The sequence below is a fragment of the Microplitis mediator genome, chromosome 2 (assembly GCF_029852145.1).
Source record: "Microplitis mediator isolate UGA2020A chromosome 2, iyMicMedi2.1, whole genome shotgun sequence".
NCBI lineage: Eukaryota > Metazoa > Arthropoda > Insecta > Hymenoptera > Braconidae > Microplitis > Microplitis mediator.
The window spans coordinates 5,083,124-5,110,618 of record NC_079970.1 but is presented as its reverse complement, the minus strand read 5'-3'; the positions used below and the strand labels follow the sequence as shown (position 1 = coordinate 5,110,618).

General features: G+C 32.0%; 1 long non-coding RNA gene across 1 annotated transcript; it reads right to left on the bottom strand.

Annotated features, from left to right (window-relative positions):
- Window positions 1-175: 175 nt before the first annotated feature.
- On the bottom strand, window positions 176-26,805 carry LOC130663144 (uncharacterized). The gene is made up of 3 exons (XR_008989160.1): window positions 26,100-26,805; window positions 24,692-26,024; window positions 176-928 (listed from the first exon to the last, which is right to left on the bottom strand). It is a non-coding gene; the product is annotated as an uncharacterized LOC130663144 (long non-coding RNA).
- Window positions 26,806-27,495: the final 690 nt, after the last annotated feature.

Sequence of the window (27,495 nt, the reverse complement as noted above, 5' to 3'; positions counted from 1 at the left end):
TTTCAATAATGCGTTCATTATTATTATTGTTACTTTCATCACGATAATTACAAATGACGTTTCAATGATAAAAAAGTAAATAAAAAAACTGCAAGGATTGCTCCAATTTAGTCCAATTTAACTTGAGTATATGTTAATTTTAAAAAAATAATAAAATAATAATAATAATAACGATTTAATGTAAATTGTGAGTATCTTGATTAGATTGGACATTTTTTCCTCCTCATGATTACAAACTCAGGACAAAGCAAAATAACTGCAATAATAAAAAAGAAAACAAAAGATAATAAAAAGTTTATAAATTTATCTGCTAGTAAAATAATATAAATATAATTAATAAAAGTAATTAATGAATTCAATTATTGTCCTGATAGACTCGATCGATGAACCATGAGATTTTAAGATGATCCCAATAGATGTGCGTACACATAAATTATATATGTATATATATATATAAATATAGATATAGATATATATCATGGTACTGGACGTTTAGACGTAAGAGATATATATGAATATATATATCAATCTTAAAACGCCGGCCTGACTACATGTACCGGTAGATAGGAGCTTGCGGTATGCATATAAAATAGCCCACAAGTTCGGATCTACGGGTTAGTGTCATCAAGTAGCAGCTTCTCTTGTGAGTGTGTGCATTAATGTGTCGTCCGCAGATTGACGACTGGATTATTATCATTATTATTACGATTGTCATTGTCATTATTATTATTATTATTACTATTATTAGTACAGGTATACTATATATGTGTGTAAATGAGGCAGTAGTCTCTCCTCGTCATCTCATCTTATGGGATAGTGTGTCATATATCTCCAGGGGGACTGGGGGAGTGTAACATCGTCACTCGCCAGGTGGTGTCATTTCAGGTTCAACGGGACTCCCCATGGACTGCCGTGTATACCAGGTCACCTGAAAGCAATAAAAGAAAAAATTTCATTCACTATGACATATTATTATCATTATTTCTTGTACTCTCTGCCTCGTCTCACGCAGAATTATCATCATGTTTTATACAACCCGCTCTCATTTATTTATTTATTTAATCCCCGTAAAACACTCCTCGGTTTCGTTGTATTTTGTAACGTAATCATTTTTTTATTGGCACGATTTCAGTTTGTGGTACTTTTTTAAAACAAAGCTAAGTAATATCGAGAGTATTTTTTATATAGATGTGGGTATATATTTATGTCAATGAGAATAAATAGCCGAGTCCCTGAGGACTCACGCCAATGGTTGAATAAGCCAGTAGATGGAGAAAATAAAAAAGGCCATTGGTGATGCCAATGACCAACGAGTAGGAGTATATAACAATAATATATAAAAATAATAACAATAAAAAAAACGGTGGATCATACAAGAAAGAAGAAGAAGAAGAAGAAATGGAGAAAAAAAATTAGAAAAGGTATGAGAATAATGGAAGGAGAAGTTTGCAGTGCTGTTGTAAAAATCTCATGGTTGCAGCAGAACCGGCGTTCTTCTCGTAGACAGTGTAATGGCCTCACTGGGCATTTTGCCTTGGGCTAACTCGGGGAATAAGGGCCTCTTTCCAATTGACCGATTAGGTGCTGGTCGCGATACGCATCACGATACCAGCTCCCTACTTCTCCATCTTCTCTCTCGTATTATTTTACTCCAGCTCTCTTAACACATCTATATCTATATATCCATATACTTTTTGACTTTGTTCTGATCTTATTTAATTCTTCTTTCTACTTTACCCTTATTCTTCTTCTTCATCATCATCCCAACATCAGCTAAAATGCTTTTGAACCACCTCTACTATTACACACCCCGTGAGAATATATGTATATATATATATATATATATATCTTTGAGTTGAACATATAATACAAAGACTACTCGAATCTCTTCTGTCTGCCTCATCCTACACATACCAACAAACATTCAAGCCCCTCATTATTAATATATACGTTCCAACTCATGAAAATTACGACGACAACGACAACGAGAACAAGAACAAGAAAAAAACTAAAACGTATCGTTACTAATATTTTTTTACAATCATTATAATTATCCAACGTAATTCCTTACAATTAAATATCCCTACAATTTCAGATAAACGAAAAATCTCACGATATTAAAATATCAAGAGAATAAAATTACATGTACAATAATCGGGAAATTCAAAATTGAGTTCGTACTCATCGAATTAAATGAATAATTTGTAAAATACTCAACTACAGACTACATGTATTTACAAAAAGTAAAAGGGGTGTGCAAATTTAATTTAGTTGATTTAATGCCAAAAGAATGTAAGAAAGAAGCCATCGGCTTCTCTATATATATGTATATATACTATATATGTAAACGGGAACGTTGACAAAGTTCAATTAAACGACATTAAAGTAGACTACATATATATATGTAATATAAGAGTGATGGGTGTCGGGGATGTTAATAGTATGCGTGATAATTAAGTTTTGCTGAACACGCGTATATATGTATGTATATATATAAACTAATACAAGTAAATTGATGCAGCGATGAGTATATATATATGTAGTTTAACTCTTATACTCAAAACGGTTTATGTACATGTATATTATACATATGTATATATATCTGGCGGGGGTTTTCGAGACTCTGAGAAACAGAGAAAGGGGTGGGGGTATGACGAGTAATCACAGGGGCGTTGAATTGGGGAGAAGACCGAGGGGGCGAGGGAGTTGTTTTAAGTGGGGAAAATGAGGGTTCCGAGATACAACCGCCGCCATATTATATTTAGCAAGACATGCACGCTCGTGTGAATGAACTTCAGGTGCATTATATTATACACCATCAAGAATAAAAAAAAAATAATAATAATAATAATAAACCATACGCCTCTAACTCTCAGCGTACAACAAATTCATATGATCTCTGCTGCTGTTCAGTCTTGTAAAATATATATAATAGAGAATTTTGATTCTCTAAGGAAAGGAAACCGCATTCTTTTAAAAGGCTATAGTCGACCATATAAATATATAAAGATAAAGAATATAACCAATGAATACTTTGAATTATTTTTACAAAAGATTTCTTTTTTTCATATATTTTATATTTGTCTTTTATCTTCTCGCGTTTTTACTCTCCGTCAATTTAGTCTCTCTTTCTCTCTTTTAGTTTCTTTTTTTTTCTATAGTCCATGATGCTTTTTAACTGTATGTATGTATGTATACATACTGTATATGATAGTGGCACATGGCGGTTACCGGTACTTGGAGTAAAATTTATCCGAGACTGCAATAAGCTTCAAGTGGGCACGAGCAAAGTAAAGAAATAAAATAAAAATATAAAGTGAGTAAGTGCAGATGTGTTACCATGGCAACTCAAACGTTTTCTCAATTTTATATATATATATAAATGTTATATTTTCAGAAATACTATACATCTGACCTTTATAAATATAGAGTTCGTTAAATATAATTGGAAAATATTAACGATAAATTTTTATTGAAATAAAAAAAAATTTTGAAATATGAGCCAAGTATTTAATAAAATTTTTTTTAACAATAGATGTAATTTAATGTAAAAAATTAATTAAAACTTGTGATAAAAATAATAATAATTATATGTATACTTTAAAGTTGAGAAATTTAATTTAAAACTTTTCCGTAATAAATTATAAAAAGGTGATTGTTTGAGTTCACTATTGAGAGAAGATCAGAGGTGTTAATAATCGTCTATATAACTACCGGCTTTATAACATTTTGGCGACGAAATCTGATGATGAAGTAGAGTGCGAAGGCGGATGAAATAAATAATAAAAAAAAAAACGTAACAGAGGGAGGAGAGTGCAAGAAAGAATAAGTATCTCATAGCCCCATAGTCAAAAAGACAACTTATTATACTTGTTGTATAGACCTATCCCCGCCCACTGCCTAGACGAGTTCAGCCAATGAATGCCACGCATTCTAGTCGTACTGAGCCGATAGGCCCGCGACCGTCACGGCCAAATAGTACCTCGAGATCCCCCTTTTACTCGAGGGGGAGTGGGCCAACGAGACACTAAAAATTTTAAACTCAACTTTTTTTTCCTCATATTTATACTGACGTATTATTGCCGCTTATTTGTACACCTATCAACAATTTATTCATCACTTTTCCAAAATTAAATCATAAATTTATAACACTTTTTATTCATGACATAAATAGATTTTCAATAATTAGTTTTCTTTCAAATAAAAAAGTCACCAAGAAAAGTAATTTCAGATAAATTTATGACTTGTAGGTTTTTTTTTATGAAATATATATCTTTAATATACACCGAGTTTATATAGCGATAAAAAAAAAGTATGTGAATTTTATGAGTGTCATTTTGTCACTTTTTGACATTTATATATGTCGCGGAGATATATAATAGAAATAAAAATGAATTTATATATCTGCTATATATCTACTAACTCAATTATTGTTACAGGGTACGAGTATCTTTTCTACTCCAGCCAAGTAGATAATTCACAACTCGTACTATTACTACTTACTACCAATATATATATATATATAAAATATGAAGACCGTAACTACTAGTCTGTAACTACTAATGTGATAAATCACAACTCGTACCTCTACTACTAATTTAAAAATTTTTTTTAAAGTATTGAAAATTAAAAGCTGCTGTTATTCAAACGCCAGCACTTAATATTAGTGGTTATGAATAAATAAAACGCAAGTTAAATTTAAGCTTCTTTAGTATAATTATTTTTATCTCATTAGTCTTTTACTTATAAGTCATAACGATATTCTATAAGAAGATTTTCTTTAAGATGGCGGTATCTTTAGAACCCCAATTTTATCGACTAGTTAAGTGATATTTCCAAACAAGATAAATTTTATCACACTACGTAATATCTATTTCATTATTTATTATAAGATAAAACTCAACGGCTTTTTATCTGTTAAATATTTAAATAATAATAAGTCTAAATCTACACTGTAAAAAATTGCGGATTAAATCCGGAGTGAATGTGAAGCGGGAGACTATTTATTTTATTTATTTAATCCCCTCGGAGTAAAATTTACTACCAAGGGAAGTTTATTTCAATATTAGAACTGAATCGGAGTAAATGCGGATTTAATTAAAATCCAGATCACTCCGAAAAAACTCCGGTGAAAAACCAAATTCCTTATTTTCTCCATATGCGGAGTAATTTTTATTTTAAACTCCGAAACTTTGAATTCACTCCCAATTTTTTATAGCGTAAATAATAAATTAGGGGAGGGAGGGGCAAAAGGGGGTACTTAAGGAAATACCAAGTTTTCGTGGACTCAAATACGCTAAATCTTTTTTTTTTTAATGATATTCAAAGTAAATAGAAGAAATTTTCAGTTACCGTTGAAAAAAAATTTTTACATTTCTGCGGGCAAAGTGGGGTACCCCCTGAAAAAAGGAAAAAAAAAAATTTCTGGATTTTAAACGAATTTGATTAAGTTGAATTTTTTTTAAAGTAATTTACATGAATAAAAATTATATTTTACATGTTTATTGGATACAAAAGAAGAAAAAAGAATTTTTAATAGTTTTTATCATAAAACAAACGTCATTAATATTTTTCAACTGCACGGAAAAAAATGATTGACAATAATTGTAGTTCAACTTCTAATTATTTATGTTATGTTCAATAACTAATGTCGTTTCAATCAGTAAAATTATGATTTTAATGTTTAAACTGCTATAATTAACAGTTAATCGTTGAAATATACTGCTTGACTATTTAAAATTATTACTTAAACCTTAAAAAACTACAAGACACTTGTCAAAAAAATGCATCTGTTATTAATTTCTCACGTTCTACTCAGTAATATTTACTAATATTTTTTTTCCGTGTGACAATTGATTATTGAAAAAGTTTAACAAAAAAAATTCAAAGTAACGCTTAATTATATTTACAGAAGTGATTTTTGAATGTTTAAAAACCATTTAAAATATAAAATTTTTTTTTATAAAATTTTGGGGGTACCCCCCTCAACCCTTCCCCTAATGGAACGCTCGAGTTTTTTTTTCACTTTTATCGTTGAAAGGATTTTAATTTATCAAACGCGACTATTATTATTTTTTTCTACAGTGATCCATTTTAATATTTTACAATAAAGACCTGAGAGTATGAGATATAAAATATTAATATATTTCACGTATTCCAGAATTTAAAAATAACATGGACTAAAATAAAACTTTAAAAATCCCTTTTCCGCTGGTGTATATTTAAAATATTTAATTTTACAAATATGTTACTCAGCATTTAGATAAAAGTAAACTATAAATGTGTATGAGGTAGTGATAAGTAAAGATATAACACACAGGAAATATATAAATAAATAAGAGTAGACAAGAAAGGCTGACGTAAATAAAAAAACAAGAAACGTGTGTATGGTGAATGACGAAGCATGTAATGCACGCAATAATACTGACCTAGTCAACACGTTTTATCAATGGCATATAGAATATAAGACATGTCGTTTCCATAGAGAATACAGTAATAAATTTAGCAACCTCGTATGTGTAAATTATTGTTGTACAATTAATTGATTTTATGTTCCCTTCATCCAATAACTCATCGCTTTTTACTGATAAATGTTATTTATTTTGAAATAAAATGATAAAAACAAGCAAACGAAATTATGATACGAGAACGGTAATACACTTGAGCAGATTACATGCAGAATATTCTATATTATACAGTATAGTAGAGGTATCCCATCAAATGGTTGCATGACTGGCAAGCATGCACTCTATTACAACTATAGCAACAATTTACAAGCTACTGTGTATTTGCTTTGTTCTCCACTACACCGGGTGTATTGTATCTCATCATCTCTTGTATATTAGAGAGCTAGCTAATCCCTAGCCCCGAGACACGTGTTGAATATTAGTGTCGATTAAAAAATTTAATCTCATAAAACCGTACAATAGCTATATTTATTCAGACACTCCTACACTGTAAAAAATTAGGAGTGAATTCGGAGTGATTGCGGATTTTACACTGAAAAAAAGATTTATTTGAGCCAAAGATATCGTATATTTTGCTCTCTAAACATGAATAAGTGAAATAAGTGAATATTCACCAATTCTGAGTGCCAACCGAACCACTTTTTGAAATTAGTGGTTCAGTTTGCACTTGGAATTAGTGAATATTCACTTATTTTCACTAATTCATGTTTAGAGAGTGGATATATGGCCAAATAAATATTTAATTGTGAGAAAGATATAATATATTTGAGTACACACTGTTAAAAATAATTTGAAAATTACAATATAAAAGGAGTTGAGTTTTCATAACTAGATATTTGAATTGTATTTTCAATGAAAAAAGCTTTAAATTTGATATACGTAATTTATTAATCAAGTTGGTATTCAAAATTAAGAAAAAAAATATGAATTTTAATAAACGTACGTAAAATTTATACTTGATTTTTAAATTTTCAAATCAAGTATTGAAAATTCTAAAACATATATTGAATTTTAAAAATTCTATTTGAAATTTCATAATACACTGAAAAAAAGATTTATTTGAGCCAACTAAGATTTATTTGAGCCAAAGATATCGTATATTTGGATATGTCCAAATAAATATTTAATTGTGAGAAAGATATAATATATTTGAGTAGTTTAATTGCGTGAAATAAGTGATTTATTTGTGGTAAAAAAATGATCCAATTGCTACAAATAAATAAGGGCTTCAAATATATGTATAGTATCGCCAAATTTTAGGTTATTTGTCACAAATTTAATATCTTTACCACAAATGTATCAATTACTTACCACAAATAAATTATATATTTCCGTCAAATTATGAAATTATTTGAATCAACTGTCATATTTTGTTGTACCAAATATATTTATTTGTCATTAAGAAATATTTTTAAAAAAGCCACAAATAAATTGATTTATTTGGGACAAATATTTATTTTTTTCAGTGTATTTAAATCTGAATTCACTCAGAGTTCCGGAATTAAAAAAAAAATTAAATCTGCGAGCGAAGTAAACAGGAAATTTGTTTTTTCAGCTGAGTGATTTAGGAGTGATCTGAATTTTATTTAAATCTGCATTCACTCCCCTTCGGAGTAAATTTCATTCCGGATTTACTACGTTAATTTTTTACAGAGTACACAGGAAAAATTAACTTTAAAAATATAAGGAATTAACATTGCAAACAATAAATTTTATAATTATATGTGTCATAAATTTTTAAAGTTTCAGTTTCAGTCACGATTTTTAAAGCTCAAATATTAATTTTTCTTGCATAGACAATTAATTTTAATACTTCTCCCATAATTATTCGCGTTTTAATTATAAATTAAAGAAACACTATTTAAAATGATAGTATTTACGGATCCCTGTATCATGTTCCTTATTATCGTTTCTCAATTTATATAGTTCATTTTTTTTCGTGCAATATCCTACTGAAAGTTCAAATATTAGCAGCATATTTTCATAAATTTATAAAACTTGCTAGACATGAGGGGGAGGGTCTGATATATATCAGCATGAATTTCATATCAAAGATAAATCGATCTAGATATATATCATGAAAATTTTCTCGAGAGACATCAATTGCCATACTACTTTTTTGAGTAGTCGCGTGTTTAAACAAGACGATCACGATGCATGAGCTTTGAACATATATTATATAAAACATTTATGCAAAAGACAATAACAAATATACGTACGTCCGTAGACAGAAAGACAAGTTATATATTCATATTTCTGTGTGCAGTGATATGATCTCACGAGAGATTATGCGCGTGTAAAAGTTAAAATTCTCTTTCTGCTCAACTCATATCATATCAACCCACACACATACAAAAAAAATATATGTATATTTATATATTCCAACATATTGTGTGATCCATCATAATAAACATAATAACAACATATGTATATATAGCGAGTAGGTTATTTACTTGCAGCACAAGTCGGGTATTGATCTCTTAGCCGGAACTAGTTTCCGTTTCCGTGTTTCCGTCCGTCGTTTCGTTGTATATGTATACATCATATCAGCTACTATCGTCGTCTAGCTGTATGTGAACGTTTAGTTCGCCCTTCGAATAAACGCCGGCGTGCACAGCACACGACTCAGTACACACTACATACATACAGGAGAGAGTTACACTTACTCGAGTTAGGTAAAATGTATATATATGTATAAGGTCGAGGACCTCGGCGATGGTGATAGTGGTAGTGCTTCTGCCACTCGGGGTGTTTCACCTCAGCTGTACTCTCTTATATTATTTTAAGAAGCGAGAAAGAGATGAATGAAGTAAGGGAGGAAACCCAACAACTAGGCAAAGGATCATACACCCGAAAATGCAGCCTACCCAGACGGTATTTCTGGGGGTTGGGGTCGGGGTCGGTGTCGACGGGGGTGGGGGTGCCGATGGCGGTTGCGTCGAGTTGGGAAACTACAGGGTGTTCCATCACTTGTATATTTTATAGTGTTCCGCCATTAAATTTATTGCTACAAAACTTTCACGAGAAACTCACTTTTAATTACTTGATGCAAATATGTTTCAATTATCTATATCAGATAATATACATTTTTATATTAATTGCATCTTTATGAATATGATAATATTATTAGACATTCATTTAATATATATATATATATACTTTTTATGATTATTGTTCCATGAATTTATGATAATTGATTTTAATTTTATTCTAAACTTTTCATTCTACAAGAAAGTTTAATGAATATTATTATATATAATAGTTCTGAAAGTTTAAATATATATTTAAACACGCTCAACTCGGTGAGAGAGTTTTTTGTTTTATTCATTATATACATTTCATTTTTTTTTTTACCATACATATTACCGATTTTTCTAATGAATATATATGCGCAGGGAGTGAAGGAAAATAAAACTGGTTGAAAATAATTACGTTGATAAGAATAATCGATCCGTTAATTTTGCAACAAAATAATAACGAGTGTATTTTATGTAAATTTTTGAAAAGTTTCAAAGTAAATACTTGGGTAAGTATTTTACAGTATTATATATTTATGTTTATATATATATACATACTTATTCAAAGCGTATCTATTTTTATCACCTGATAACTTATTCTCTTTGCACACATATTTTTTTGCATGAATGGAATGGAGTTATTTCAGTAGGAGAAAAATATAATAAATAACTCGAGAGAGTAATGACTTGAGTCAGACAATAATAATGTTAACATCACTTGGAGACTTTAATAAGACATTATATTAATCTATCTGGTTATTTTCAATTAATTAAACTCTATTGAAGCTGAAACAATGCAGTATATCATTCAAATAAAGACCGATATTGCATCGATTAACCTTTCATTATTAAGTAAACAATGTGTACAAACTTCTCTGGATAATATATGAAAACTAATAGGGTAGAAGTATCGTTTTTGATGTACCTGAAGATCGAAATGTTTTACGCAACGAAAATGAAAAAATTTTTGTAATTTGACTGCTTAAAGGTGACAAGGGGTGATTGGGGTCGGCTGATATACTAGCACTTATGCAAAAGATTTTCGAAATCTAGATTCAGATTTTTACTTTTCATTTTGTTTTTATATTTCCGTTCCACGAAAAACGTTCCGATTTTCAGGTACATCGTTTTTGGTCACTTTAGGGCGAGTTTTGGACACTTGAAAAATTTAAATAAAGTAATTTGTAAAAGACGGTGACAAAACTAATTTTTGAAATGTGTACCAATTAAAGACACTCTTATCAAACTATTGCAATGGTAATTTTATTTTATACTTCTTCATTAATTAAAATAAAGTATTGAATGTCCAAAAATGGAGTGGCCACAAATGGTACTTCTACACGGAAAAAAAAGAAGTTGAAAAATTAGTTTCGTATAGTAGTAAAGCGCTCCGAGTCTGAAACTGAAAAAATTACATTTTTTATCTGTAAATTTTAAAGAAATAACAAATCTTTCAGTTTCAAACTCGATATTGTCGATTTAAACTGTAAAATTTGCTGCTTAAAATTGTATTAATTTTATTAATATAACAAATTTCTAAAATTACAGTTTAAGCTTTAATGTTTAAAGATTTTTGCCCAGACCTATTTTTACTGTAGAAACTGTAATTTTTCAACTGCTCTTTTTTCTGTCTACCCTATAACAAATACCAAATTTCTATTCAACTTTATTTTATAAATAATTTATTTCCGTAAATTATCTTTAGTTTACCAATAAAAAAAAAATCCCAGTCATATAAGATGATAAATAATGATAATAATAAATGTTACTATCAGAAGTTGAGAAATTTTTATTATCAGTAAATAACCGGACGGTTGAATACTGTATAGTACGTAGTAAGTCATGTCGTTTACGTTGTATACACACATATATACATATACATATATATATACATCCATAATCTGTGATGGGATTTAAACGTCGATAGCCTACGCATGATTGCACTTTGAAATGAATCAAGTCGATTGTGCAGTAGGCGACGTAAGGGACGCCGGTACAGAGTGAGAGACATGAGAGAAAGAGAGAGAGGGTAAGTCGGGAACAGTGACACGAACAAAGGAAATGCGAACCGACGGGACGTGCCACTGGCCTGCTGCAAGTACCTACTATACTCTATACTCAAAAGACTACGTACATTCATATATACATAAATACATACATATATTAATACAATTGTTGTACATATGCTGCATACTTTAGTGTACGTGTACGACACATCACAAGACGCATACATTAATCGATGCACAAAACTATACACGACTTACGATTTATTCTATATCTCCCTGTCTGTCTGTTTGCTTACTGCCGCACTCTGTGTTGTCTTCAGTATATCTATCTACATATGCTGCAATGTCAGTGCCCCTCATTTATTATCCACGATAAATAGACAAGAGAATAAGAGAAGCCGAGAAATTAACCAATATTACATCTGACATATAGTCTAATATATAAAACATTTTATTATTCGATCATAAAACTTATTTGTCCAATCAACAGCTCATACTTTATGCACATATTCTTTATTGCATCACATCACCACCTACTCTATCATTATCTTCAGATGCTTTATATTTTTTTATATATATTCTCATTCATTGTGACTGTCGGTAATTGAAAATAATATATATGTTTCTATTTACTCAATCGTTAGAAGTATGATTATTAATTACTGATAGATGTATGGCCTTGATGTCACTCTCGGGATACTCATAAAATATGAATTATTTAATCTAGTCGAGATGATGAGATAGTTTTGAGTAATAGAATATTAATTGTTATAACTGCGCCGTAAAATATCAAGGATCGTCTGATAGAGAGATTTTTACTATTAGACCAGTGTATAAAACAAAATGTTGTACAATAATTAAGTGATGTGCGGTAATTGTACACAGAAAAAAAGTATTTCTTGACGTAGATTATTTTAATTTGCTCCAAGAAATTTTTAAAATTATCAATTGGAAAAAAAATTTTCTTGGGGCGAGAAAAAATGAATTGCTACAAGAATTTTTTTTTACACGGAAAAAATAAACTAAAAATTACTATTTGAAATTCTAACCCGGAACCCGGTTGTCAAAATGGGGAATTTTAACATTCAAATAGTACATTTTATAATACGTGTTGTCTATTTTCTAAGTATCAGTTACGATTTTTAAAGTTCAAATAGTGATTTTTCTTACATAGACAATAAATTTTCATACTTATCCTGCAATTATTCACGTTTGAATCATAAACGAAAAAATTACTATTTAGAATGATGATATTTACTGATCACTTTATCATTATATTACTTGTCATTCTCAATTTATATAGTTCATTTTCCGTGTAGTCATAAGAAAATTTTTCTTTTTATTTTATAATAAAAAATTTTTCTTGAGCCAAGAAATTATTTTTTTTCCTGTGTAATTTATAAAATGCGATGATGACTTTTTTATTGCGATCAATATAAAATGTCGGTGGTTTTATATATTGCCACGTTCCTGTTCGCACCTCGTGTGTGCTTTTGCAAACGCGAATATGTGCAGTGTGTGCTCTGCACCCAGCTTATACTATTTTCTCCATCTTCTTATTTCATCCGACTATTTCTTTTTTTTTTTTCAATTCAACCAATGAAAACTTTTTTACAACCAGAGGTAAAATAATATGAAAAAGAAGTAAAACATTTTAATTAAACGCACGGCTTTTCAATTGAATTAGTCTTCAGTTCTCAAATTATCGCGGTTATAATTTTTATAATAATAATAATAATATTAATGTGTAGTATATTTTAAATAATAATGCTATTGAAATGAATCAAACGAATGAATAATTACTCACGCGCGCATTTTATGAATTTAAAATATGCAGAATATGCATTAAGAGGGAAATTAATTTTAGATACATAGTTTATAATTATATTGCACACATTGCACATTTCCAAGTATAACGATTGCAATTTATAGACATAAACATTTTTAGTAAGTAATTTCTCTTGTACAAATAAATTTCAAAACCATAATATTTTATAAATAAATATAATATTTATATTAAGCAAGCGCGCGAAAAATTTGAAAAATAAAATAAATTACAATGTGATTTCGTCAGCATTAAATTGAAATACCACCATATCATTTGTTCACGACCTCGAAATTAGTAATAGCTGTATACAGCACACCACCTTCAACATGTCAAGATGACGCATATATATGTATTTTTTTATTATACGAATTTAAAAAACAACACAAGAGAAAAACATAAAACTCTTAACCGCTAAATAAATATAACGTATTTCAGTAATATAACTCTGTTTAATACCGCCAATTAAAAACACACAAATCACTGTCCAAATTAACCCGAAAAAAATAAGAAAAGAAACAATCTATCTCACTTTCTTCACTTGCAAATGACTACAATCACTTTACACCAAATATTTATAATAAAAAAAAGTAAAAATCATGTATTCACTGAAAAAATTTATCCTTGATAAAATAATTCCATTTGCTAAAAAATTATCCGTGCACCAGAATATAATACATGTATTATCCCATTGGACGTTTTTTTTTAATCCTTGAAAAGTTACACACTTGAAACACTTTACTCCAGAACCTTCACTTTAAGCTTTCACTTTATTTTTTTTCCAATCATTTAAAATTTATTTTTCCCGCAATAAAATTTAAAATTTAACGATATTTCAAAAATATTTTAAACCCGATAAATGTAAAAGATCATGCCGATTAAGATACTCCGAAAGAACAAAGAAGCGCTTGATTTTTTTGTCCGTCTCCAGATAGTATGAGTAAAATTTATAGGATGAATGTGTGATTAAAAAATTAATTAACGAATGAAAATTAAGAAAAAAAAATTTTTTTTTTTAAATATTGTGATGAGTAAAAAAAAGATGCACTTGGAGCACTGGGTAACGACTGGTGTTGGTGTATATTCTGTATTGTAAAAAGAGGAGAGCGACCCGCGATGTGCCGATGCAGAGTAGAGTGCACTCTGTGTGGTGCGGCGGTGCGTCGCCCGGGCACGAACGATGGAACGATGGACGACGACGACGAGGGAAGGACGCTAACTGTCGCGCTGGCGGAGCCACCTTTCGTCTTGGTGAGGGAATCACCAGACTGAGTAAAGGTGCAGCAGGAGTTGTTGTTCTGATGATCGAGGGAGTTTGCTCGCGATAATTCGCGAGTTTTAGGTATTTGAGGTACACCGCAAACTAAAAGATTTGAGTTACCCTCAATCAAGTAGAGGAGAGCCAACAGAACTCAACTTATCAAGTCAAGACTTCTACTGAGTTTTAAACGACAAACTTTTTAGGAAAAGACAAATAATGAAAATATTTTGCTGAAGAGTATATGACGGGAAAACGGCGAATGGACATGGCTGGATACCAGGATGATCATTTTTGTAAACAATACAAGTATTAATTTAAGTAGGGACAGTTGATAAAAAATGAAGTTACAATAAATGTAATTAATTATTAGTATTACTAATGAGTAGTTGTAGTTTGATGACTAAGTGCCACGAGGTAGTAGTGTTATTATGTACGAGAGGAATTGTGGAGGGGGAAAAATGCAAGAGGTGGAGCAGAAAAGGTGGGGACAAACGAGAAACTCCCTTCCCTTTCTCACACCACTTCCGGACAAAGTTGAGTCTTCTCACGCGGAAAAACCGAATGACTACGGGGTCAAATGGCGGGGTTCACTGACACCAACAGAATTTTATATATATATGTATACATATTTGTCATCAATAATTGTCATTACCACAGTGGCCATTATGTTAGTCAGAGCGTCCGATGATATTGAAATTATCCCGATAGAAAAAGTAAAATGACAGGTGAAAGATAATACCAATGAATAACATCAGCGAGTATTCATTTTTTGTCTGGAGATAAATATGTGTAATTGTAAGATAAAAAAATAAGTAGTATTTGAGAGCATACATACGGCGATGAAAATTAGAGGTGGCAGTTGGACTGAAATTATAATGCTAATGGATGTTAATTGAAGTTGATTGAATGGAGAGATGTGTGTATTGAATAGAAGACGGATGCGCCGCCATTTAATTTTGCGTGCACGCGTGTTCTCTCGTCTGTTACCATAGTTCTAACTTGGGTTTATGCGCCTGCATGTATGTATAAATATATGTATGTATGGGTGCATGTTTAACGGTTGTGAATAACGCGGGGGTGAGATGCGCCCGTGTGATCCCCGACGACGTGCACATGGCCGACTATTGCCGGTGCAAATTCAACGCCAGGGCTGTATTCGCGTCCCCTTGGGCCACCTTTTCTTTACAAATCTCTATATATTATGTTTTTACATATATACACAAACATCTTGTACCATTTTCCCTATTTGAATTAAAAATTTTTAATATATATAACGTATAGAGATCGCACTTTATTTGAATTGTCGTTTAAATATTTTCGGAGCATAATAAAAATTTTTTTTTGTCAAGGAAAAAATTCAACCGATGCCAAGAATGCATGAAATGAATTATTAGTGTCTTTGTTTTAAGATTAATAAATCATGTAATATTAAAAATAATGAAATATAACGAAAAGATATACATCACACAGCACACATGCACATCAGACAGCGGCAAGCGGTTGCACTATATATAGTAAAGAGTAGTCTTGGTCTCTCCCACGGGCCGCGGCGCAGGATTTGCGAAGCTGGAACACACACCAGCTCGCAGTCGCTGTGCTCTGGGCCAAAGATGATGATGAAAGGAGAAGAGACAAGGGAAGAGAGAGAAGAAGAATAGTGCAACTACCCAGTACGAGAGATCGAGGACACAAAACCATAAGAGAGAACAAGGACGGGAGAGTATAGTGCATTTAGCAGCAGCCTTAGAGCACCAGTACCAGCCCCAGCACCAGCACCAGCGGGAAGGCCAGAGGTTCGTTGGACGAATTATTTTCTACGTGCTGATGCTGATGATGATTGTGTGCGTGAGCAAACTTACACGGTTTCTCTTCGTCCACTACATGTACATATACATCATATATATATTTTCGTACTTGTGTTTTGGAGCATTTAATTTTTTAATTATAATATTTAAATACTCAAATTTAATCTGAATTGTTAAAAAAATTAAAAATAAATATATGTATTAAAATTGTAATTATAAATATGTGTTTAGTTAATTTAAAAGGGAGTAAATTATTTGTACGGTTAAAAATTTAAAAGTTTATTTGTGAAATAACGTAAAGTGGATAATAATCTACAGAAAGTCACGCGTGCTGTCGAGAGTAATGGCGTCCAGTTTTTGAAAACACGCATCCAACATACAACTGATGCAGCAACAGCAGCAAACCCACCACCAGAATATGTATAAGCTGCTGACTGAATAAGAGAAGAGAAAAGAAAAGACGGAGAGACACATAACCAAGCCCTTGCATCGCCGCTTACTTTACTTTTATTTTTATTTCTTTACTGCTTTCTTTTCGCTTCTTTGTTCGCGCAGCTATACTAATCTTGAATTTTTAGATTATACATTTTTTTTCTTACTTTCATTTTTTACTTTTTTCCGACGCATATATTTATCCCTTCTTCGTCATCCTTGCGATTTTTTACGTGACGGAGCAGGTGAAAAATTATATTTTTTTAAATTTTAATTGTATTCTATTTCAGCGATAAGAAAATTTTAATTTTTTTAATCCTTCTCGAAAATAATTTTCTCTCAAAAATAAATAAACAAAATCACTTTTATTTGTTTAAATTTTCACAAGAAAATATTTGCATAAAAAAAACATTATACGCCCGGTGAAGGATGGAAGCACAATTGAGAATAAAAAGTATTAAAAAGTTTCCTGCAAACTTTACGTCTCGCAAAAAATGCACACAGACTTACTATATATATATACATCACATTATAACTACACAAAGAAATGAAGAAATTTTTATCAGTATTTATGGTATTCTCGTCTAGATATTATACATTATTTAAAGTCGATCGATAAAACTACGCTCCGAAAAACTTTTCAATGGAATAAAAGTTTGTAATAATTTATTTAACCGCCGAGTTGGGAAATTTTTTAAGTGGTAATTTCAAAAAGTAAATTGTACATAAACAAATTATGACAAATATTATTTAGATTAAACAGGGAAATTATTTTTTTTTCTTTTCTCCCTAATTGGAGTCGGCAAAATAATAGTTAACATGCATAGTAAAGAGTACAGAGTACAGTGTAGTGGGAAATAGAAGATTGTTTGAGCATCCGGAGGCTTCGAAACAACAACAACAGCAACAACAAGAGGCCAGCAGACTGTCGGACTATACGTAGAGGAGGTAGAGGACCTAGAGGACCTAGAGGAGATGGAGGATCCTATGCCTTTACACGATTCCGCGGCGGCGCGCACGGTCTCTTTTATTTCGTGCATCTCCGCGGCATCTCGGTGTTCATATTGATCACGTGGCTAGCCGCGAATATATTCTACAGACTTTAGTTGCTAGCGCCGCGACGATATTAGTGGAGGAGAATTGAATATAACACCGAGCCAAAAAGAATGAGTATTATATTCCTTTACAAACCATCAGAATAATTATCAATTTTTTTTTTTTATTTTAATTTATCTCTAATACTTTTTATTATGTTCCCAACCCACTCTCCCGTCCACTCGCGCAACAACTTTATACCAAACGCTCTCAGTTCTCTCAAGCCATCATCCAGACGGGAATTAAAAGATAAAAAAATATTTGATACAATAGAACTCAATTAATAAATGAAAAAAAATATCTACTAATTAACTCTATTAACTTTTTTTCCCAATGAACATTTTTTTTTAATTCTAAAAAAATTTATAGAATTTAAAAAAATTAGACAATTGTAAGGGGAACCAAATAATATACAAGACAATAATCTGGAGTAAAATTGGTGTCCGTATAAACGAGATTTAATGCATATAAATTAGAGTATCGGGTTTAGACAAAACAAGAGAGTGGAAATCGATTAAATATTAACAGCAAGTGGGTATCGGCGTCTTGTACTGGGTGATGGTGCATTTCAGAGTTTCAAGAGAACAGAAGTGTGTTGCTCTGTATAACCCTCAGTAACCCTCTGTACCTCACTCACCTCACAACACCATAGTTACGGTCGACATTATACCTATAATATTATTATTATTATTGTATATAGAGTACTAACTCTCTGGTGATATCGATGGTATATATATATATATAGTGGTATGGTAGGTTGTTACGCGCATCCAGCCCAGCAACTGTAGTAGGCTATATTCATTTCTCTTAGTTGGTGGTGATGCATCTATCCTGCTTCTTTAGCCCGAGAACTGAGCGTGTCCGTGTTGGGACGTCGTCCGTACGAAAAGGGACCTTTGGGAGCCGACAAAACCCTTTAGAATTTATGTCGGCGCGTCGAATGGTTACTACATACAACTACTCTACTACTACAACCACAACCACCGCGACTACTATTAGTTCTCTCCTCTCTATATACCTTTATATGTATATGCTACCAAACCTTCACTACTTGTTTAAGTATTAAATACATATATATTATATATGTGTATAAATGTACAGCAAGAAGTTTTCATATAAAACCTCCTAAAGTCTTTGTGCTGAACGCGAAAACATGATTTGGTGCTTTGATCGTTAAAACCGTTTAATATTACTATGCAATATAATTATTCATATATATATTATAATTACATATTATTTAAACAAAAGATATTCATTTGAATAATGATAATAATTTTAATCTTTATGTTTTTAGAATTCAAATTCACGTTTTTATATGCAGCGTGTAGTATTATATAGAACCCGGAGTAAAAAATATAAAATGCATGGAGGAATATATGTATATACTTCTATACATTTACAGTGATAAACGTCGAGAGAAGTAAAGAAATAAAAAATAAAGAAGACAAACCAAACCGAGAGGATGAGAGAAGTTAAAAGAGAAAATAATAGAATGGAAGAGAGCAGAGAATAAGAGGAACGTCGGCAGTTCTGGATGCTCCTGCTGCTGGCTGGGTTATTCGTTGGTTCGTTGGTTGGTTCGTCGGCTGATGCTGCTGCTGCTGCACGGCATTATAGACCACCCGCTGGCTGTTGCATCGACCTCTCGAGGCCCTTCTGCGAGGTCGATAAACCTCTTTCGCTTTTTTTTATTTCCTCTTTTTTTATTTTTTAATCCAAACCTCTTTTTTTTTTGTTAAATATTTTATCTACAATAAAATATTAAAAACAAACCATTAAATCGCATTTAAATTTTTTACCTACAAATATTATGAGATTTTAATTTTTATATTTAATAATAGATAAAGAGTAATACCATAATAATTATTTATAACAGATTATAAATATACGAATGAGGGAATAATAGTTGGGAATTATTTTAGAGTTGCGTGATTTATTGTATATATATAAAATATATAGCGTAGACGATGATCTGCATCATCAGTAGCTGAGTTTGGGTTCGCGTGATGCTAAAGACAAAAAAGATTTTTTTTCGACAAAACGATTGAACTACTGCTCAGTGGCCACATATATACTTTTATATTTATATATGAATAGCAATTTAGTAACACAAGTAGTACTAGTTTACAGTAGTTGAGTAGTAAAACTATAAATCGCGTGACCGATTTTGTTGTCAAGTCCATATTAGAAAAAAATATGAAAACCTCATTCCCAAATCAAACGATATGTTTATATATTTTAACGGATACTTATGGAAAGTTATAAAAACTAAGTGGATAAAATTTTTCGAGGGAACCCGGCCGCGAAGTAGAGATGATACATGATATGTTTCAACTAATCACAAGTTATTCAACTTGGAGATCAACGCGCAAATGTTGGATCGTACGGTGACCCTAGAGTACATATTTTATTCTGTATACATCTAAAGCACTAATGTACATTTTAATTTATACCAACGTATCCGCGTGTGTACGTACACACGTGAACATTTTTACCGGAGGTATACCTTAAGGTTCATAAACGTGTAACGTGTACTGGTGAGCTTAGCAGTTGTACAGCCTGTAGCTTTCAGTGGTAAAAGGAGAGCCAGTAGCTGAGGAAGGAGTTGAACAGAGCCCATGTTGGAGAGAACGTAAAGAATAAGAATAAGAAGACGAAGAAGAAGAAGAAGGAAAATCACGGAGAACAAGTACAAGTAGAAGAAGAAAAAGAAAGAAATAAAAGGTAGAGAAGAACCCTTTACTGTGTAGTATAGGGCCAGACGAAGTTGAGACGAGAATCGGCCTCCAGCAACCTCAACCTTCTCCTCTTCAACTCATCCCATACTTTCTGTTCCTTTTGCCTTCGTAGTAGTAATAGTAGTAGTAGTAGTAGTAGTAGTAGTAATAGCTTCTATCCGTCTTTCGTTGTGATTTTCTCTACTACTACTACTACTACTCCTACTACTGTATTCTTCTACCAGTACTTGAACGTCTTCCATCGTCGTAGTCATCGTCGTCGTCGTCGTCGGGTAAAGGTTTCTATTCCTTTCCTCTCTATATAATACTATATACCATAAATATATATATAAAACTCCCTCGTCGCCGACTCCATACCACTACTCTACTGTTATATTCTCTTTCTCACTCGGTCTTCCAGACTCCTCATATCATCATCGCGTCTCTTTAACTCCTGAGTCCTGAGATATACTACTGGTGGATGTGTGAGTCTACATATAAGATGTATATATAATATAGACGCGGTGACGACAGTCTGAGCTTAATATATATATGTACATGTATATTCTGACGTCGAAGAGTAATGTCGAGAGAAACTGCGGGGAGGTTATATGGGAGGACATAACGTATACAGAGATATTGAAACGTGTGTCTGTAAATGTGTGTATGTGGGTGTGAGTATGGATCGTACGTGCGGATGCGTGATCGATGGAACTATAGAAAAGTCGTGGAAAAATGAAGAGCTTTTGCCAGACAAGAATGTATACAATAGACAATTTTATTTTATTATAGATTTTATTTTTATTTTTTATCACTTTTATTGAAATTGATGTTGAAATTCTTTTTATTTTTCTTTTGATTTATTTCATATTGGAAAATAATTATTTATTTACTTTAAATAAAAAAAATATATTTTTAAATTATTTGTTTTTGAATTCGAAATAAAAAATTTTTCGTATTTTTAATTTTATTAATTAAATTCCGATTGTATTAAAAGTTACTCCGCAAAACTGACAATGACAGTCACAGGTGAGTTGATACCGGAAATGAGGTCATTGTTCGAGTTTTCACCAGATATATGATATATCACCCTAAGTAAATTTTTAAGTCCCTCATCCATGACGAATAAAAAAAAATATATAAACAACAAACAAATTACAACATCAATTAACATCATAAAGATAATAGTGAATGAAAAATCAAATTATTTTTTCCATTTCCAATATAAAAGAAATATGTTCACCCCCGTACGCTTTATTATTATTCGAGTGCGGATCACTTGACAAAAAGAAATATTTTTTTATGTGATAAAAGCACACACATATATGTATATATAAATGTGCTTATATACATATGCAATGTCTAGCACGATGAGGACGACACACACACATGTGCGTCTGGCAAACCGGAGCGCCCTCAAGAGGGATCGGATGACTGCCGCGACTAGACTGACACGAGACGGAAAATGGCCTTCGACCTGCGAATGACTTCAAGGGTATAACGTACACACATGAACACAATACTGCTGGCATATATGGACATAATAAGATAAAAAAAAACTGCTTCGCAAAGGCAGGAAACAAGTTGTTGAAGAGAATCTAAATAAAACGTGAGCTTTATTGTATTGAGATGAGAGTTTCGAGATGAATTTATAAGAAAGAAAAGGAAATAAGGGTGGAGAAGTATGAGATAGAGGAGTGTAGACATAGATATAGATATAGATACAAATGAGGTTTGGCCTAGAGGCCTACCGCAACATTGTTACGTGCTCGCGGCACCCCACGGTCACCCGGGTGGTGGGCGGGTGCCAGGCATACACCCTCCGGCACGATCGGCGGCACTTATTTCCCCAGCAAAGAAGGGTGGAAGACGTTTTCAGACGTTCTACAGACCCTCTAGACTTTGGGGGAAAACAACCAGTCGGCAAAGTTTTGAGGTTGATGACCGAATTTATTCGATACTAAATATAACAAAGAAATTCAGATACATATTGTTGCTCTTTCAAAATTATTATTATTATGACGTGGACTTTTTTATTGTTATTATCGTTTTTTTTTTTTCTTGCGGAATCAATTGACGTAAATTGTTACAAAGAAATAATAATAAATTTATTAATAAATGATATCAATGGAATATTTATCTTCTCTTTCAGCGTAAGAGAGTTTGAAATAAATTAAAAGGATCAAAGATATAAAAACGAGATAGAGAAACAGAACTTTGTATTTTTGTTTGTCTTGTTTTCGATACGATGAAAGTTGGTTTCTATAAGAAAATATATACAAGCGAAAAAGCCGTATTTTAAATTGAATTTACACAAGAAAATAAAATATAAAAAAAAGTTAATAGTAAATTCACACAGGAATAAACTGAAAATGTTTTAAAAAAAGATATCAAAGTAAACGCTACAGTACTCCATTTTTTAATATTCAAAGTTTACTTTGTCCATTGAATACTTCGGAGGTAAAAATGATTACTGCACTGCACTATTGTTATAATCGGGAGTATTGAGTAGATAAAAAATGTTATTGCAGTGAAAATATAAAATAAAAATCCAGTGACGCGATAATATTTGAATAAAAAATCGAATGAAAATAAAAATCCGTGTAATAAAAAATAAATGAACATGTCAGAGTAAACAAAGTAGAGTAAACAATGTATCGTGATACCGTGAAAGAATGTTTTTTATTGGAAAGTCATGTCAAGGGCTCAACTAGCTCCGCCTTCTTGTTTTTCAAGGGGCAGAGGACGTGCGGGAGACACCCTTTGGTGGGGGGATATCGGGACACTGCATTCGGAAAATACTTTACCTGGCCCTTTACTAGACACATCAAGGATCGGGCCCGTGAAAACGCCCCGCCTCCTTTTTTTTCCTTTCCATTTACTATTTCTCGCCATGTCTTTTTTTTGAAACCCAACCGAACTATGGAGAAAAAACTCCTACATAAATACATTTTAAAAAAATATATATAGACATAAAAAGTATATAATATGTATATGAGTAGGTAAAAACCGGTCATAGAACTGCGCAAAAGAGAGAAAAGAAAATAAAAATCAAGTGGAAAAAAAAAGTCTGGCTGATTAAATAATTCTGTGTGACGGACAGAGTTGAAATAACTAACGGGTCAGTAAACTTGGAAGCACGAGGGAACGGAAGAGATCATAACATTCATAATGAATACACGTATACAGCCCACGCATGAGGAGAGGAATTAGTATAAATATATATAGTAAAATTGAACCCTTGATCGTTTATAATATACAGGCACACTATTATATCTTGTACGCGTTGAGCTGTAACTCGTTACATATATGACGTACGATGTTATTGTAAACTGATGTTGCCTGTCGATAATAGTTAATAACATTGCTGGTGCTTTATAATTACTATTTTCTTTTAAACTTTAGCTCCAGCTCCTCCTTTTTTTATTTTATTAAAGTCTTTTGAGTGTATGGAGGACGTTAATGTTGTGCCAGCTTGTGCGCATTATTGAGAATATTATATGTACATCAAAGTAGGTATTTTATGAATGAACGGTCGACTATATGTATAACACCGTGACCGTTAAAGACTTGAACCCAGACAACAGGCTCGAGTTACGTAGTCATCATTGTTATTATTATTATTATTATTTTATTATTCATTTTTCACACTTTTGTGTTAACTTATTTTGGAGTAAAAAAACATATTATTTTCTTCAAGTGAATTTTAAAAAAATCATAACGATAAATTTATCTAAAATGATGATGAATAAATCAATAAATTAATTTAAAGCAAACTGTTAATTTGTAATTCTATTACCAGTTAAAAATAAAAAACTTCTAGATATGCCATGCGATTTCTGATGAGCACGAGGCTCTCGCGGACAGATAAAAAAAAAGTTTAGCGACCGCGTGTCGTTGCCAGTTTCTCTCTCTCTCTCTCTCTCGGCTTTTTTTTCTTCCTCAACACACATACATGTACATTTACATAAAATATAAAACAGTGAGGAAAGGAAGAGAAAAAATAATAAAAAAATATCCGAGTATAGGTGAGAAAAAAAAAAGACCTTCATGAATATAACTTTACCTTGGTAATACGATGAAATGATGGTGTACTCATTAGGCAAGGAGATGACGAGAGTATAGCAAGACACCATGATGATCAAATAGAGGAAAAAAATAACGTCTTGGAATGGTCCGAGTATCTGAGAGTGGAGATGAGTTTAAAAGTGTAAGATCGTGGAGTCTGGGATCTTGAACAGAGTGAGATGGATGTATATATCCTATAGCTATCGGTCGTTGGTGTCAGGTCGCCGCTCCCCGAGAGATCACTGCCCTCTCGCGCGCACGACTGAGTCTCCCTCTCGATCCACTACTACTCTGGTCTCTCCTCACCTCCTCCATACATTACATACATATATATATATATTATATATACCAGCGTCCTTCTGGTCACCGACCAACTCACATATCACACGAATATACGCACAAAACTTACTCATAGAATAATCATAAAATAAAAAATAAAAAAAAACTTCTAGAATTTAAAGAGTCTACAACTACTGTTACTCGTGTACATTTATATACAAATCAAAAGCCCTCTCCAGATATATATACATATAGACGTATGTATAATATGTATGTAGTCTTAAACTTTTGATGTCTCTTATTCATTCCCAGCACAATATCTTTCATTTCATACAAAGCTCGAAAAAAATAAAGAACAGAAAGTAAAAAAAAATTAAGTAAAAAAAAAAAAAGTTAAGTAAATGACTATTATACTTGTGGCTACTGTACTCAGTTGTGTATTGGAGTACTGAGCAAACTCTAGCTCTCAAGGCTTATATATTTCCGGCCAGTGAGTCTCGCTCAGCAACAGCCAACAGCGACCATCACACGTCTTTTAGTCTACTCTGTGCTACTCTGTATACAGAATACACCGCACGCAAAAATATAGACCCAACTAACATAACACACGAGCTGTTAATTTATACCATACACACTTTGCCACCAAATACAACATACGTACAGTAATAGATATTCAATAATTAAATCTCTATATAGATATAAATATCTATTTCATAAATTTTAAACTTTATCACTTGACACTTGAAACACTCGGGAAAAAAATTTAAAAAAGTAATTCAACTCCGTTTTCGCTGTAATTTAAACAATTCGCGGCTAATAAATTCCGGGATTAAAATTTAAAAATTTTTTTCACGTGTGACCGGCACTTACTGTACGCGGATAAAAGATACTGTTGATATATACATACATATAAATCGCGAATATACTTTGTCCGATTCTCTTGTCTGTTATCATTGTCGTCATCGTCATCGTCATCGTCATCGTCGTCGTCGTGGTCGCGGTCTCCTGTCTTTCTTCTCTCTTCCCAGCTCCGCAATACTACTCTAAAACTCCTGGTATATAAAAAATACATATATATGTCTATAATATACCCTCTTAATATATATATAAATGCACGCGACACTTACACATGAAAGCACACGACGGTGATGATGATGATGATGATGACTACTCCAGTACACAGCAGCACGAATACGTAAAACTCCTCTTGCTCTTCACCTCTACTCGGAATCTTCTTTCTCTGGTTGTCTCTCTTCTCTCTGAATACCCACACACGTTTGTACCCGTAGTCACCACGGCCACCACCGCTGGTGCCGCTGCCACCGGCACTGCCTTACACTCTCGGGCTCACGAGTAAGAGTACTGTTGAGTTGTATGATAGTATGAAGTTGTGTGCTTTCCTGCTATGCTATGCTATGCTGGTTACTGGTGTACACACAGTCACAAAACCTAGACAACGTTGGACGTTGATTTGCTGTCAACTTAAGCCCGATCGATTATTCGCTTAAATATTTTTTCATTCTTATCATCACCATTTTTACTTAATCATATTTATTGTACTTATGGATGTGAGTACTATCGATGATTATTAAAAAAAAAATATTTTTTTTACTAAGAACAAAATGTTGAGTGTAAAATCGTTTGAGAAACAACCAACGAAAAAGGTATACGGAGGCACTACACGACTACACGCGACTACAAGGAATACGCACACATAATCGCGCGTCTCTTACTCATGTGCAAAAATGCGCAATCCCGCCATCTGGACAACTAACGGCGAGACTCAGTTCGCGAATTGACCCGGGACTTGACGACGACGACGACGACGACCACCACCACCACCATCGCCGGTACGATCAAGATGAGGAGGAGGATGAGAATTGTAAAGGTCTGGCAACTCGCGCACACACGCACATTTTGATCCGTCTCTCTTTTGCCGCAAGTCCTTATCGTCTGTACTATTCAAATTTACCCGTCTCGAGTATTAGCCAATTCGCATAATTTTTTTTAACTAAAAAAATATATTTTATAATTGTGGCAATAAGAATTAATTGTGATCATGAAGTCAGACGAGTAACAGATTTTGAATTTTTTTAAATTTAATTAGAAAAAAAAAATATGAAAATATGCACATGAAGAAAATTTTAACAACTATAGGTGCAATTATTTGAAATATTTTTTTTTTATTGTTTATCGTTTTCAAAAATTCAAAAAATTATTTGATGTCGGCCAAATTTATGATTCTGAAGTTAGTAGACAATTAATAATTTTTTTTCTAACAAATCAATTACAAAAAAAAAAAAAAACTAAAAAAATGCACTTATAGAAAATTAAAAAATCTATAGGTGCAGTTTTTGAAAAATTAATTTTTTTTATAATTTATCGTTTGTAAAAAAATCAAAAGATTATTAGACGTCAGGTGAATTCATAATTCTGAAGTTAGTAGACAATTAATAACTTTTGAATTTTTTTTTCAAAAAAACGAATTAAAAAAAACCATAAATAAAAATATGCACCTGTAGA